At 39.7% G+C, this 17,487-nt stretch overlaps 1 non-coding gene across 1 annotated transcript in view; it reads left to right on the top strand.

Annotated features, from left to right (window-relative positions):
- Positions 1-17,487, top strand: part of LOC131748049 (uncharacterized) — a 476,773-nt gene that overhangs the window by 1,700 nt on the left and 457,586 nt on the right. The window lies entirely within an intron of this gene.

Genomic DNA, 17,487 nt, shown 5'->3' with positions numbered 1-17,487 from the left:
AGCCTAGGATGCAATCAGGAGCGATGCCCAGGGAGAAGGAAAGAAAGCCCTATTCTTGTGAGCTGTCTCCTTCAAAGGCCCTATGTGTACAGTGCAATTGTCTTTAACATAGGGGTATTCTGGGTGTTTTTGAATTTGGGGGCTTTCCCAGTGGATGGTGGATAAGACCCATTTCTTTTTCTACATGTTCCTGCCTCTTCAAGAGCTTGAGGATGTATAAAGGAAAACCCTTTCCAAGGTTAAAAGCACCATGAAAATGTGAGGCATTACCATATGAGTTCCAGGACAAACCTATTAGTGGATCTCCTAGTGCAATTAAGAAGCTGACTTCTGTAGGAGCCTAAGCTTGCCTAGGTTGCTTGTCAGCCTTGGGGGCTGGGGGACTCATCTTCTCTGTGGATATGGAAATATTCAGGTTTTCTACTTGGTAGCTAAGAGTGTATGTTTGTTTGAACTCTCCCAGGGCACATTGCAACAGAGGCCACATCTGCAAAAGTGGTTCAAAGCCAAAAATGGAAGTGACTATGGATAATTTAAGCCCAAATCTATTTGGCTTCTAGGCGAGCTTTATTCACATGGCCTGGCCCTATCCAAACATCATCCAGATATGACTGTCAAAATGCAATTGAGACAGAAGCATTCAGGGGCCCTGTCTCTTCTCTGTTCTTCTTAACAGCCTTGACCAGAGTAGTAAGTGGGATATGTAGACTGAAGTTTAGTGTAATAGGCAAAGAGAGACTGATATGAGGAACCCAGAGAGGAAAGGTGTTGCAGGAAGTGGGACCCCTTCCAGTGCCCGAGAGTGGGCTCTTGTCTAACACTCAGAAATGAATTGTCTGAGGAGACACACATATTGACGAAGCAAAGAGACTTCATTGGGAAGGGGTGCCTGGGAGGAGAGCAGCAGGGTAAGCGAATCCAGTAGAACTGCTCTGCCATGTGGCTGGCAGTCTTGGGTTTTATGGTAGTGGGGTTAATTTCCGGATTGTCTCTGGCCAGTCATTCTGACTCAGGGTCCTTCCTGGTGGCCTGCACATGGCTCAGCCAAGATGGATTTCACCGAGAAGGATTTTGGGAGGTTGGTAGGACATACAGACTGGCGTCTCCTCTCTCCTTTTGACCTTTCCCGAATTCTTCTGGTGGTAGCTTGTTAGTTCTGCGTTCCTTACCAGGACCTTCTGTCATAAGATAACTCATGCAAGTGGTTACTATCGGGCCTGGCCAGAGCAGGTGGTTTCTGTCAGTGGTTCCCCTAACAAAGGCATTTTCTTTTTCCCATTAAGCAGGATTTCTCAACCTGGGTGCTATTGACATTTTGGGCCAGATGATTCCTTATTGTGGGGGGCTGTCCTGTGCATTGCAGGATGTTTAACAGCATCCCTGCCCTCTATTCACTTAAATGCCAGCAACACCCCTTGTTATAGGACTCAAGTTCATGTGCCCGACTCACATGAGGCCAAAAAAACTGAAACGTTGGAGTTTGGAGCAGAAAAATTTTATTGCAGGGCCAAGCAAGGAGAACAGGTGGCTCATGCTCAAAAACCCCAAACTCTCTGATGGCTTTCAGGGAGAAGTTTTTATAGGCAAAATTTGGGGTGAGGGTTGCAGGGTGTGTGACTTCCTTCTGATTAGTTGGTGGTGAGGTAACAGGGCAGTGCTCCAGGGATCTTGAGCTCAACCTGAAGTTACCATCCTCCACTTCCTCCTGCAGAAGAACTCAAAGATATTGTTATGTATATTCCTTCAGGAGAACCAGGACCCTGCCCTGAGGCTGTACTATTGTTTCTTGATTGTTCCTCCTTTGTCTCTGCATCCCTCTTACTTCCCTGATTAGCAACTGTGAATCTGCCCTTTGGAACTCAGGGAAGTTCTAGGAGGCTGAATGAAGCCTATTTTTCCTACAAACAAGAATGCGGGTGGGGGGCAGTGGGGTGCACAGAAAGGATTTGTACCTGGGAGGGCCCCACAGGGTGCTGCTTGGTTTAACCCCCATCTTGGGACAACCAAACATGTCTCCAGACATTGCTAAATGCCCCCTGTGGTGCAAAATCACCCTCCCCATTGAGAACCACGGCCATTTAATGTAGTAGTGTCACATTTCAAAGATGGGATGTTCCCTTAATTTTACTCACCTGGAATTGTCCAGATGTTGTATGGAACAGAATCTCAGGAAATATGAAATATTTTGTGAGGAAACAACATGAAAAGGAGTCCTCACAAATTAATTTTGACAAGTGATTGAATTCATTCTTATAATCATTGCTACCTCCCCATCCCCATCTAACTTTTGGTGAGCACTCGCTGTGAGTAGGGTGTTGATTATAGCAAAGATCTACAAGGCATAATACCAGCTTTCAATACACTACGAAACTATTGACCTTTTCATCCCAGAAGGGAAAGGTTTACAGATTTTCATGGAAAAACAGTTTCTGGATTGAATCTGGCCTTCTACCTCTTATTTCTCATTTGTCCCCAAACAGTGACTTATTGTTTAAGGTTCTGCCTTAGGGAGATTGCCCTTTGTCTTGCTAATTACCATAGCTCTATGTTGAGATTTTTTGTGACTTCCCTATATAAGGCACTCATGCCGTAACAATGTGTCCAGCATTGAAATGAACACAACATCATAAAGGCTTTAACAAATTGAGCAGTTTGAAGGCAGGTTTTTATTTACTGCTGACTAAAAAAAATGCACAACCTAAAAGTTGAGAATTATTTTTTGTTTGGCAGACTGGAGGCAGCCTCTCAGATAGCTCTGAGGGACTGTTCCAAAGAGGTAAGGGAGGGGCCAGGATACACAGGGGTTTTTGCAACAAAGACCAGGTAGTTGGAACAGCAAAAGATTACTGTTAATTAAAGAAAACCAGATATCTCAAGTTGATGAATTTAGTGCTTTTCTATGTTTGGGAAGATGCAAGAGTCTGGCTCATTGAAATCATTCCTTTGATATGCACCTTAGCTATCTAGGGCCAGTATCCTGTTCTTTCCCATCCTGAGTCCCCTGAGGGTGCACCACTGGGGGGTGGCTGAGGGCTTGGCAGCTGGTAGCAGCCCCTTTGTCTCCATCCTGAGTTCCCTCAAGGCTAACTGTTGGGGCTGTGGTAGTGGCTGATGGCTTGATAGCCAAAGCATCCTTTGTTTGCTGATATGGCGGGCAACATTTTTCATTCACAGTACAAAGCAAGGGACTTCTAGTTACCTCCATGTTAGAGAAATACTCAACAATGGCAAAGGAAATGGAATGAATTGGAATGGAATGGAACAAGAGATGATTCTTAAAATACTGCAGTGTTGAAAAAATGTCTTGGTGTGATTGTGGGTTTTAACACTCAGCAGTATCTCTGCCCCAGGAAGTCAAACAACACTACTGTGAGTTGTGGGATCCTGATCAGGAATTCAGCAAAGGAAATGCAGGAGGAAGTGTGGAATATCTGTTTGAAAACAGCTGAGTAAACTCCTGCCTTAGAAAATAAGTTACCAGTGAGCCAGACTTACATCAGTGTCACTTACTTTGAATAACTCCTAACCCAACACCATGCATATGTATAGCAACATGCCACTTATAAAGGCCAATGCAGGGACCAATAAGTCAGTACATTAAAACTTTGTGTATTGATAAATTATGATTTTCTTGTCAAGGCTAATGATTTATTTAAATAAGTTTGTCTGAATTGGGACCATGAGTGGCTATAACTGAAAACATGTTTCATATTTCAAAAGTAAGTTTAAGTTCTTACATAGCAACAGGATCCCTGTAATCAAGGCATAAGGCCTTAAATTGTGATTAATCTTAATAAAAGAAGTATAAACAAAGTCACACATCATGGATTAGCTAAGGACTTTGCTGTGCTTACCACTAATAAGAATACAAATGTGGCTGGCCCTGGGAAAATTTATTAAGTGGGATTTCAGAATCACAGAAGATTAGAGAACATTGGGCCAGTGAGAAGGGCCTTGTTTGAGGCTGCATGATGGTTAGTGACAGAGACAAGTCTTGCTGCTCTGTGACTGACTCTCTGCGTGGCCTAAGGAAGGGAAGATTTAGTCATTATTCTGTCTGCTCCCTCCTCAGCTTATTAAAATCTGCCCTCATGAAATGATGTGATCTGCCCTAATCAAAATACCAGTGTGTTTCCTCTCCCAGGAGTAGTTCTGTCTTCAGCCTTTTTTCTAATTGTGAACCAAAGACTCTACCTCTTTAGTAAAGAGCATTAAAGCATGAGGGGGCAGGTATTTCTTTAGGATAAAGACTTCCTGAGCCCCCGAAATCACCCCAGTTACAGGTCAGGCCTTGTAAATCTGTGAAGGCTGTTTGTTTCTCCTGCCTTTTCAAGAATGGACATTTTTTTTTAATTTCAGGGAAGGCTTGGTACAAAAATAAAATTTTAATTTGAATATTTTTCTCTGCAGCGTTTGTTGGTGTGAAGGAATATCCAGTGAGCTGTGCTTTATTCTTGGTCAATAACACAGGTCCTTATGGACAGAGTACTGAGGGGCTAGCTGTGGAAGGTTCTTGGAGAGTGGGCTGTGCTACAGAGTGTAGCCTTTGGAGTCAGACAGACCTGGGTTTGAATTACAGCTCCATGTATTATTAGTTATGGATATTAACTTACATGAACCTTGGTTTGCTGTTCTGTGAAATAGCGATAATGACTCACAGAGTTGTTTAGTGCATTTAATTGTATAATATGTAATCTTAGCACAGAGCCTAATATATGGCAGTAGCTCAACAATTGATAATTTCCTTTTCCCTTTCTGCCCTTTTTGTATTGAGGTGACACATATAGCATAAAATTAACGATCTTAAACTGTATAATTCAGTGCCATTTAGTCCATGCACATGTTGTGCAACCTTCATCTCAATCTAGTTCCAAAACACTGTCATCACCACAAAAGGAAACACTGTACTCATTAATCAGTCACCCCCATTCCTCCCTCCCCTAGCTACTGACAACAGCTAATTTGCTTTCTGTCTCTATGGATTCAGCTATACTAGATATTTTGTGTAAATGGAATCATGCAATATATAAACTTTTCTGTCTGGCTTTTTCACTTAGCATGTTTTCAAGGTTTATCCATATTCTAGCATGTATAGGTATTTCACTCCATTTTATGACCAACTAATATTCCATTATGTGGATATCATTATATGGACTATCTTAGTTTAGGCTGTTATAACAGAATACCATAGATTGAGTGACTTAAGCAATAAATATTTATTTGTCATAGTGTCAACATCAGGATTTCCGAGACCAAGATGCCAGCAGATTCTATGTCTAGTGAGGACCCTCTTCCTGGTTTGCAGATGGCTGCCTTCTTGCTGTGTCCTCACATGGCAAGGGGTGGAGGAGGGAGGGAGGGAGGGGGAGAGAGAGAGAGAGAGAGAGAGAGAGAGAGAGAGCGAGCGAGCGAGCGAGCGAGTGCACGCAAGCGTACAATTGTGCTAGCTCTCTGGTTTCTTCTTATAAGGGCATTAATCCCTCCTTGGGGGCTCCACTCTCATGACCTCATCTAAACCTAATTACCTCCCAAAGGCTCTACCTGCAAATACCATCACATTGGGGATGAATCTTGGGGGGATCCAAAATTCAGTCCATAGCAACCACATTTTGTTTTATCCATTCATCAGGTGATGGACATTTAGTTGTTTCTACCTTTTGGCTATTATGAATAATGCTGCTCTGAATTTTTGTGTACAAATATTTGTTTGAATACCTGTCTTCAGTTATTTTGGCTTTGTACCTAGGAATGGAATTGCTGGGTCATAAGGTAATTCTTTGTTTGAGGAACCACCAAATTGTTTTCCACAGTGGCTACACCATTTTACATTCCCACCAATAGGGTACAGTGGTTCCAATTTCTCTATATCTTTGCCAACACTTGTTATTTTCCTTTTTTTTTTTTTTTTTTTTTTTTGCATTACAACCATCCTAGTGGTGTGAAGTGCTATCTTACTTGAATTTTGATTTGAATTTCCCTAATGATTAGTGATGTTGGACATCTTTGCATGTGCTTGTCGGCCAATGTATATCTTTTTTGGAGAAATGTCTATTTAAGTCCTTTGCCCATTTTTAAATTGAGTCAATTTTCTGTTATTTGTTGAGTTGTAAGATTTCTTTATATATTCTGGATACTAGACCCTTATCAATGTATGATTTGCAAATATTTTATCTCATTCTGTAGGTTGTCTTTTTACTTCCTTGGTAAGTATCCTCTGATTCACAGAAGGTTTTAATTTTGATGAAGTCCAATTTATTTTTTTTGTTGTTCTTGTTGCTTGTGCTTTTGGTGTCATATTTAAGAAACCATCACATAATTCAAGGTCATGAAGATTGCCCCTATATTTTCTTCCAGATAGCTTATGGTTTTAGCTCTTATGTTTAGGTCTATGATTCATTATGAGTTAATTTTTTTATTTTGTGAGATAGGGGTCCAACTTCATTGTTTTGCATGTGGATATCTAGTTGTTCCAGCACCGTTTGTTGAAGACACTGTTCTTTTTCCATTGGATGGTATTGGCACCCTGTCAAAAATCAATTTGCCCTAGATGTATGGGTTTATTTCTGGATCCTCAATTCTATTCCACTGATACAATTTGTCTATCTATGTGCCAGTACCACACTCGTTTGATTACTGTAGCTTTGTATTATGTTTTAAAATAGGAAAGTATGAGGTCTCCAACATTGTTCTGCTTTTTCAAGATTGATTTGTCTATTCAGCGTCTCCCAATTCCATATAAATTTCCATTTCCATTTTTTCAAAATAGGCCAGCATTTCCATTTCTTCAAAAAAGGCCATTAGGATTTTGATAGTGATTATATTGAATCTGCAGATCACTTTGGGGAGTACTTCGATCTTAACAATATTGTCTTCCAGTCTATGACACTTGATGTCTTTCTTTTCATTTAGGTTTTCTTTAATTTCCTTCAGCAGTGTTTTGTAGTTTTTGGTGTATATGACTTATACCTCCTTGGTTAAAGTATCGATATTTTAATCTTTTGATGCTGTTGAAAATTAAATTGTTTTCTTAATTTTATTTTTGGATTGCCCATTCCTAATGTGTAGAAATGTGAATGATTTTTGCACATTGATCTTGTACAACCCACAACTTGTCAAATTCATCTAATGGTCCTAGTTGTTTTGTGTATTCTTTAGGATTTTATCTGTATATAAGATCATGTCATATGTGACTAGTGATAGTTTTACTTCTTCCTTTCCAATTTGGATGCTTTTTATTTCTTTTCCCTGCCTAGTTACACTGGCTAGAACTTTTATTCCAATGTTGAATAGAAGTAAAAAAATTGGCATCCTTATCTTCTTTCTGATCTTAGGAGGATAGCATTCAGTTTTTCATAGTTGAGTATAATGTTATCTGTGGGTATTTCATAAATGTCCTTTTTCAGGTTGATGAAATTCCTCTCTATTGCTAGTTGGTTGAGTGGTTTTATCATGAAATGTGTTGAGATTTGTCAAATGCTCTTTTTCTTCCCTAAAAGAGATAATTGTATAGTTTTTCCTTTATTCTGTTAATTGGTGTATTACATTGATAATTTACTTGAACTAGTCTTACATTCCTTGGATAAATCCTACTTAGTCATGGTGTATATTCCTTTAATATACTGCTGGATTCAGTTTACTTATATATTGCTGAGGATTTTTGCATCTATATTCAAAAGGGATACTGGTCTGTAGCTTTGTTTTTATGTCTTGGTCTGGCTTTCATATCAGAGTAATGCTGGCCTCATAGAACGAGTTAGGAAATACTTCCAAAATTTTTTTGGAAGAGTTTACCAAGGATTGGTTTTCATTCTTCTTTAAATATTCATAGAATTCAGCAGTGAAGTCATCTGGTTCAGAGCTTGTCCTTGAGACCTTTTTGATTACTAATTCAATCCCTTTGCCTGTTATACATCTGTTCAAAATTTCTATTTCTTCTTGAGTCATTTTGATAGTTTGTGTGTTCTAGGAATTTTTCCATTTCATCTTGGTTTTATAATGTCTTGATATACAGATGGTTAATTTTTCTTATAATCTTTTTTTAAAACATCTTTATTTGAGTATAACTGTTTTACAATAGTGTGTTAGTTTCTCCTTTACAACAAAGTGAATCAGTTATACATATACATATGTTCCCATATCTCTTCCCTCTTGCGTCACTCTCCCTCCCACCCTCCCTATCCCACCCCTCTAAGGTGGTCACAAAGCACAGAGGTGAACTCCCTGTGCTATGCAACAGCTTCCCACTAGCTATCTAATTTACATTTGGTAGTGTGTATATGTCCCTGCCACTGTCTCACATTGTCACAGCTTACCCTTCCCCCTCCCCATATCCTCAAGTCCATGGTCTAGTAGGTCTGTGTTTTATTCCCGTCCTACCACTAATCTCTTCATGACATTTTTTTTCTTAGATTCCATATATATGTGTTAGCATATGGTATTTGTTTTTTTCCTTCTGACTTACTTCACTCTGTATGACAGACTCCAGGTCTATCCACCTCATTACAAATAACTCAGTTTCATTTCTTTTTATGGATGAGTAATATTCCATTGTATATATGTGCCACATCTTTTTTATCCATTCATCTGTTGATGGGCACTTAGGTTGCTTCCATGTCCTGGCTATCGTAAATAGAGCTGCAATGAACATTTAGGTACATGACTCTTTTTGAATTATGGTTTTCTCAGGGTATATGCCTAGTAGTGGGATTGTGGGGTCATATGGTAGTTCTATTTGTAGTTTTTTAAGGAACCTCCATACTGTTCTCCATAGTGGCTGTATCAATTTACATTACCACCAGCAGTGCAAGAGAGTTCCCTTTTCTTCACACACTCTCCAGCATTTATTGTAACTAGAGTTTTTGATGATGGCCGATCTGACCGGTGTGAGGTGATAACTCATTGTAGTTTTGATTTGCATTTCTCTAATGATTAATGATGTTGAGCATTCTTTCATGTGTTTGTTGGCAATCTGTATATCTTCTTTGAAGAAATGTCTATTTAGTTCTTCTGCCCATTTTAGGATTGGGTTGTTTGTTTTTTTGTTATTGAGCTGCCCGGGTTGCTTATAAATTTTGGATATTAATCCTTTGTCAGTTGCTTCATTTGCAAATATTTTCTCCCATTCTGAGGGTTGTCTTTTGGTCTTGTTTATGGTATCCTTTGCTGTGCAAAAGCTTTTAAGTTTCATTAGATCCCATTTGTTTATTTTTGTTTTTATTTCCATTTCTCTAGGAGATGGGTCAAAAAGGATCTTGCTGTGGTTTATGTGATAGAGTGTTCTGCCTATGTTTTCCTCTAAGGGTTTGATAGTGTCTGGCCTTACATTTAGGTCTTTAATCCATTTTGAGTTTATTTTTGTGTGTGGTGTTAGGGAGTGTTCTAATTTCATACTTCTACAGGTAGCTGTCCAGTTTTCCCAGCACCGCTTATTGAAGAGGCTGTCTTTTCTCCACTGTATATCCTTCCCTCCTTTATCAAAGATAAGGTGACCATATGTGTGTGGGTTTACCTCTGGGCTTTCTATCCTGTTCCATTGATCTATATTTCTGTTTTGTGCCAGTACCATACTGTCTTGATTACTGTGGCCTTGTAGTATGGTCTGGAGTCAGGGAGCGTGATTCCTCCAGCTCCATTTATCGTTCTCAAGATTGCTTTGGCTATTCGGGGTCTTTTGTGTTTCCATACAAATTGTGAAATTTTTTGTTCTAGTTCTGTAAAAAATGCCAGTGGTAATTTGATACGGATTGCATTGAATCTGTAGATTGCTTTGGGTAATAGAGTCATTTTCACAATGTTGATTCTTCCAATCCAAGAACATGGTATATCTCTCCACCTATTTGTATCATCATTAATTTCTTTCATCAGTGTCTTATAGTTTTCTGCATACAAGTCTTTTGTCTGCTTAGGTAGGTTTATTCCTAGATATTTTATTCTTTTTGTTGCAGTGGTAAATGGGAGGGTTTTCTTAATTTCCCTCTCGGATTTTTCATCGTTAGAGTATAAGAATGCAAGAGATTTCTGTGCATTAATTTTGTATCCTGCTACTTTACCAAATTCATTGATTAGTTCTAGTAGTTTTCTGGTAGCATCCTTAGTATTCTCTATGTATAGTATCATTTCACCTGAAAACAGTGACAGTTTTACTTCTTCTTTTCCTATTTGGATTCCTTTTATTTCTTTATTTTCTCTGATTGCTGTGGCTAGAACTTCCAAAACTATGTTGAATAAGAGTGGTGAGAGTGGGCAACCTTGTCTTGTTCCTGATCTTAGTGGAAATGGTTTCAGTTTTTCACCATTGAGAACAATGCTGGCTGTGGTTTTGTCATATATGGCCTTTATTATGTTGAGGAAAGTTCCCTCTATGCCTACTTTCTGCAGGTTTTTTTTATCAAAAATGGGTGTTGAATTTTGTCAAAAGCTTTCTCTGCATCTATTGAGATGATCATATGGTTTTTCTCCTTTAGTTTGTTGATATGGTGTATCACGTTGATTTATTTCCGTATATTGAAGAATCCTTGCATTCCTGGAATAAACCCCACTTGATCATGGTGTATGATACTTTTAATGTGCTGTTGGATTCTGTTTGCTAGTATTTTGTTGAGGATTTTTGCATCTATGTTCATCAGTGATATTGGCCTGTAGTTTTCTTTCCTTGTGACGTCTTTGTCTGGTTTTGGTATCAGGGTGATGGTGGCCTCATAGAATGAGTTTGGGAGTGTTCCTCCCTCTGCTATGTTTTGGAAGAGTTTGAGAAGGATAGGTGTTAGCTCTTCTCTAAATGTTTGATAGAATTCGCCTGTGAAGCCATCTGGTCCTGGGCTTTTGTTTGTTGGAAGATTTTTAATCTCAGTTTCAATTTCAGTGCTTGTGATTGGTCTGTTCATATTTTCTATTTCTTCCTGGTTCAGTCTTGGCAGCTTGTGCATTTCTAAGAATTTGTCCATTTCTTCCAGGTTGTCCATTTTATTGGCATAGAGTTGCTTGTAGTAATCTCTAATAATCTTTTGTATTTCTGCAGTGTCAGTTGTTACATCTCCTTTTTCATTTCTAATTCTATTGATTTGAGTCTTCACCGTTTTTTTCTTGATGAGTCTGGCTAATGGTTTATCAATTTTATTTATCTTCTCGAAGAACCAGCTTTTACTTTTATTGATCTTTGCTATTGTTTCCTTCATTTCTTTTTCATTTATTTCTGATCTAATCTTTATGATTTCTTTCCTTCTGCTAAATTTGGGGGTTTTTTGTTCTTCTTTCTCTAATTGCTTTAGGTGCAAAGTTAGGTTGTTTGTTTATTCGAGATGTTTCCTGTTTCTTAAGGTAGGATTGTATTGCTAAAAACTTCCCTCTTAGAACTGCTTTTTCTGTATCCCATAGGTTTTGGGTTGTCGTGTCTCCATTGTCATTTGTTTCTAAGTAATTTTTGATTTCCTCTTTGATTTCTTCAGTGATCACTGCGTTATTAAGTAGTGTATTGTTTAGCCTCCATGTGTTTATATTTTTTACAGATCTCTTCCTGTAATTGATATCTAGTCTCATAGTGTTGTGGTCAGAAAAGATACTTGATACGATTTCAATTTTCTTAAATTTGCCAAGGCTAGATTTGTGACCCAAGATATGATCTATCCTGGAGAATGTTCCATGAGCACTTGAAAACAATGTGTATTCTGTTGTTTTTGGATGGAATGTCCTATAAATATCAAGTAAATCCATCTTGTATAATGTATCATTTAAAGCTTGTGTTTCCTTATTTATTTTCATTTTGGATGATCTGTCCATTGGTGACAGTGGGGTGTTAAAGTCCCCTACTATGATTGTGTTACTGTCGATTGCCCCTTTTATGGCTGTTAGTATTTGCCTTATGTATTGAGGTGCTCCTAGGTTGGGTGCATAAATATTTACAATTGTTATATCTTCTTCATGGATCGATCCCTTGATCATTATGTAGTGTCCTTCTTTGTCTCTTGTAATAGTTTTTATTTTAAAGTCTATTTTGTCTGATGTGAGAATTGCCACTCCAGCTTTCTTCTGATTTCCATTTGCATGGAATATCTTTTTCCATCCCCTCACTTTCAGCCTGTACGTGTCCCTAGGTCTGAAGTGGGTCTCTTGTAGACAGCATATATATGGGTCCTGTTTTTGTATCCATTCAGCCAGTCTGTGTCTTTTGGTGGGAGCATTTAATCCATTTACATTTAAGGTAATTATTGATATGTGTGTTCCTATTACCATTTACTTAATTGTTTCAGGTTGTTCTTGTAGCTCTTTTCCTTCTCTTGTGTTCCTTGCTTAGAGAAGTTCCTTTACCATTTGTTGTAAAGGTGGTTTGGTGGTGCTGAACTCTCTCAGCTTTTGCTTGTCTGTAAAGTTTTTAATTTCTCCATCAAATCTGAATGAGATCCTTGCTGGGTAGAGTAATCTTGGTTGTAGGTTTTTTTCCTTCATCACTTTAAATATGTCCTGCCACTCCCTTCTGGCTTGTAGAGTTTCTGCTGAAAGATCAGATGTTAACCTTTTGGGGATTCCCTTGTGTGTTATTTGTTGTTTTTCCCTTGCTGCTTTTGATATGTTTTCTTTGTATTTAATTTTTGACAGTTTGATTATTATGTGTCTTGGCGTGTTTATCCTTAGGTTTATCCTGTATGGGACTCTCTGTGCTTCCTGGACTTGATTGACTGTTTCCTTTCCTATATTAGGGAAGTTTTTAACTATAATCTCTTCAAATATTTTCTCAGTCCCTTTCTTTTTCTCTTCTTCTTCTGGGACCCCTATGGTTCGAATGTTGGTGTGTTTAATGTTGTCCCAGAGGTCTCTGAGACTTTCCTCAGTTCTTTTCATTCTTTTTTCTTTCTTCTGCTCTGCAGTAGTTATTTCCACTATTTTATCTTCCAGGTCACCTATCCATTCTTATGCCTCAGTTATTCTGCTATTGATTCCATCTAGAGTATTTTTCATTTCATTTATTGTGTTGCTCATCGTTACTTGCTTCCTCTTTATTCTTCTAGGTCCTTGTTAACTGTTTCTTGCAATTTGTCTATTCTGTTTCCAAGATTTTGAATCATCTTTACTATCATTATTCTGAATTCCTTTTCAGGTAGGCTGGCTATTACCTCTTCATTTGTTAGGTCTGGTGTGTTTTTATCTTGCTCCTTCATCTGCTGTGTGTTTTTCTGTCTTCTCATTTTGCTTATCTTACTGTGTTTTGGGTCTCCTTTTTGCAGGCTGCAGGTTCGTAGTTCTCTCTGTTTTTGATGGCTGTCCCCAGTGGCTGAGGTTGGTTCAGTGGGTTGAGTAGGTTTCCTGGTTGGGGGGACTAGTGCCTCTGTTCTGGTGGATGAGGCTGGATCTTGTCTTTCTGGTGGGCAGGTCCCTGTCTGATGGTGTGTATGGGGATGTTGGTAGCCTTATTATGATTTTAGGCAGCCTCTCTCCTAATGGATGGGGCTGTAGACCTGTCTTGCTCTTTGTTGGGTATAGGGTGTTCAGCACTGTTCGTTGCTGGTCCTTAAGTGAAACTGGGTCTTGGTGTTGAGATGGAGATCTCTGGGAGATTTTCGCCGTTTGATATTACCTGGAGCTGAGAAGTCTCTTGTGGACCAGTGTCCTGAGGTTGGTTCTCCCACCTCAGAGACACAGCCTTGACACCTGGCTGGAGTGCCAAGAGCCTTTAATCCACATGGCTCAAAATAAAAGGGAGAAAAAAAATAGAAAGGCAAGAAAGGAAGGAAGGCAGGAAGGAGGAAGGGAGGGAAGGAAGGAAGAAAGGAAGGGAGGAAGGAAGGAAGGAGGGAATAAGGGAAGGAAGGGAGGAAGGAAGGAAGGAGGGAAGTAGGAAAGAAAGCAGGGAAGAAAGGAAGAAAGAAAGGGAGAAGACAAAATAAAGTAGGGTAAAATACAGTTATTAAAATAAAAAAATAATTATTAAGAAAAAAAATTTCTATTAAAGAAAAAAAAAAAAAAAAACCCGGGTCAGTCTAACCCTAGAACAAATGGTGAAAGCAAAGCTATACAGACAAAATCTCACACAGCAGCACACACATACACACTCACAAAAAGAAAAAAAGGGGAAAATAATAGTATTTCTTGCTCCCAAAGTCCACCTCCTCAACTTGGGATCATTCATTGTGTATTCAGGTTTTCCACAGATGTAGGGCACTTCAAGTTGATTGTGGAGTTTTAATCCACCGCTTCTGAGGCTGCTCGGAGAGACCTCAGCCTCTCCTCTTTTTTTGCACAGCTCCTGGGGTTCAGCTTTGGACTTGGCCCCGCCTCTGCATGTAGGTCGTCTGAGGGCGTCTGCCCTTCACTCAGACAGGACGGGGTTAAAGGAGCAGTTGATTCGGGGGCTCTGGCTCACTCAGGCTGGCGGGAGGGAGTGGCACGGGTGCGGGGCAAGTCTGCGGCGGCAGAGGCCGACGTGACGCTGCACAGGCCCAAGGTGTGCCGTGCGTTCTCCCGGGGAAGCTGTCCCTGAATCCTGGGACCCTGGCAGTGGCGGGCTGCACGGGCTCCTGGGAGGGGCGGTGTAGAGAGTGACCTGTGCTCGCACACAGGCCTCTTGGTGGCAGCAGCAGCAACCTTAGCGTCCCACACCTGTCTCTACTGTCTGTGCCGACAGCTGCGGCTCGCGCCCGTTTCTGGAGCCCCTTTACGCGGTGCCCTTAATCCCCTCTCCTCGTGCCCCAGGAAGCAAAGAGGCAAGAAAAAGTCTCTTGTCTCTTCGGTAGCTCTGCGCCCGTTTCTGAAGCTCCTTTAAGCAGCGCGATTAAACCCCTCTCCTCACACACCAGGAGGCAAAGCGGGAAGAAAAGGTCTGTTGCCTCTTCGGCAGCTCCAGACTTCAACTGGACTCCCTCCCGGCTAGCTGTGGTGCACTAACCCCTTCAGGCTGTTTTCACTCTGCTAACTGCAGACCTTTCCCTGGGATCCTACTGAAGCCTGAGGCTCAGCTCCCAGCCTCGCCCTCCCTAGCGGCTGAGAGGACGAGCCTCTCGGGCTGGTGAGTGCTGGTCGGCACCGATCCTCTGCGGAATCTCTCCGCTTTGCCCTCCGCACCCTGTTGCTGCGCTCTCCTCCGCGGCTCCGGAGCTCCCCCCCCTCTGCCACCTGCAGTCTCCGCCCGCGAAGAGGCTCCTAGTGTGTTGGGAACCTTTCCTCCTTCACGGCTCCCTCCCATTGGTGCAGGTCCCATCCCTATTCTTTTGTCTCTGTTTATTCTTTTTTCTTTTGCCCTGCCCAGGTACGTGGGGAGTTTCTTGCCTTTTGGGAGGTCTGAGGTCTTCTGCCAGCGTTTGGTGGGTGTTCTATAGGAGAAGTTCCACGTGTAGATGTATTTCTGATGTATCTGTGAGGAGGAAGGTGATCCCCGTGTCTTACTCTTCTGCCATCTTCTCCCCATCCTTATAATCTTTTAAATTTCTGTAATGTTGGTAGTAATGTACCCACTTTCATTTTTGATTTTAGTAATTTGAACTTTCATTTTGTTCTTTCCTAGTCAGTCTAAGTAAATGTTGTTAATCTTGTTGGTTGATCTTTTCCAAAAAATAACTTTTTATTTGATTGATTTCCTCTGTTGTTTTTCTATTCTCTGATTTATTTATCTCTTCTCTAATCTTTATTATTCTTTCCTTCTACTAGATTTGGGTTTAGTTTGTTCTTTTTCTTGTTCTTCAAAGTGTAAAGTTAGGTTACTGATTTGAGTTATGTTTTAACATAGTTGTTTACAGTATGAATGTAACTTGGAGTCCTGCTTTTGCTGTATCACATAAGTTTTGGTATATTGCATTTGCATTTTCATTCTTCTTAAAGTATTTTGAAATTTTCTCTTGTGATTTCTTCTTTAAGACTTTTGTTGTTTAAGATTTGCTGTTTAGTTTCTGTTTATGAAATTTCCTGTCTTCCTTCTGTTATTGATTTGTATTCTTAGCTCCTCTCCATTTTGGTTGGTGAAGATACTTTATTATTTTAATATTTTAAAATGTATTGAGGGACTTCCCTGGCTGTCCAGTGGTTAAGACTCTGTGCTTCCACTGCAGGGGGCACAGATTCAATCTCTGGTTAGGGAACTAAGATCCCACATGCTGTGCAGCATGGCCAAAAAATAAATAAATAAACAAAATAAAATAAAATTTAATGAGTATTATTTTGTGGTCTACACTATGGTCTGTTCTGAAGAAGGTTCCTTGTGCACTTGAGAATAATGTTTATTCTGCTGGTTTGGGGTGGAGCATTCTGCATATACCTGTTACATCTAGTTGGCTTATAGTGTTATTCAAGTCCTCTGTTTCATTAACCTTTTCTGTCTCATTGTTCTATTCATTATTGAAAGTTGGGTATTGAAGCCTCCAACTATTATGGTAGAACTATCTATAACTCCCTTCAATTCTTGCATCATAGTTTTGAGTCCCTCTTGTTTGGTGTATATATGTCTATATTGTTATACCTTCTTGAATTGGCCCTTTTATCAATATATACTATTCTTCTTTATCCCTTATAACAATTTTTGGCTTAAAGTCTGTTTTGTCTGATATTAGTATATTCACCCCAGTTCTCTCTCTCTCTTTTTTTTTTTTACATTTCATACTCATTTATTTTGCAGCTGAAACTTTGTACCTCTTAATCTACCTCACCTCTTGCTTTCTCCCCCCCAACACTCTTCCTTCTGGCAAGCACTTGTTTGTTCCCTGTATCTATAACTCTGTTTTGTTATGTTTGTCCATTTGTTTTCTTTTTTAGATTGCACATACAAGTGTAATCATACAGTACTTGCCTTTGTCCCAGTTCTCTTTTCGTAGCTATTTGCATCAAATCTCTTTTCCATCCTTTTACTTTCAACCTATTTGTATATTTGAGTCTAAAGTGAGTCTGTTGTATACAGCAGATACTTGGATCATGCTTTTTGTTAAATCTATTCTGCCAATCTCTGTCTTTAAATTAAAAATTTTAATAATTTAAATTTAAAGTAATTACTGCTAAGGTAGAACTTACTTCTGCCATGTTGCTATTCTTTTTATATACATCGTATCTTTTTTGTCCCCCAATTTCTCTATTTCTGTCTTCTTTTGTGTTTGACTGATTTCCCCTTCAACTTTGGGATTCTTCCCGGTAAAGGACCAGTACAAGAAAGCTATAAACCTATTCTTCATACATTTGTGCAATGATTATGAAATAGAAGACCCTCACCTCCCTCTATACCAAATTCTTCATCTTCTCTCATAGGCATACAAATGAGCCTCTCCGGTCCCTACCACTCACTCCCATACCTATCCACTTAAATGTTCAGCCATCAGTTCAAACTCAGTGGTTCTGAAGTTGACTACCTCTCCCCATAAAATCCATTTTGTTTTAATAAGTGAAATATAATCAGGACTTTTATTATCCCAGTCTTCTAGACTTAAGATTATCCTGGCTTCTCCACTCTCTTTAAGTCCCCCTTCCATAAAGTCACTAAGGTTTTTGTGCAATTTCTCCTTGTCCCTTGAATGTGGGAGA

Source organism: Kogia breviceps, chromosome X (genome assembly GCF_026419965.1).
Source record: "Kogia breviceps isolate mKogBre1 chromosome X, mKogBre1 haplotype 1, whole genome shotgun sequence".
NCBI lineage: Eukaryota > Metazoa > Chordata > Mammalia > Artiodactyla > Physeteridae > Kogia > Kogia breviceps.
Note: the sequence above shows the minus strand (reverse complement) of the source record. Positions and strands in the feature narration are given on the sequence as shown.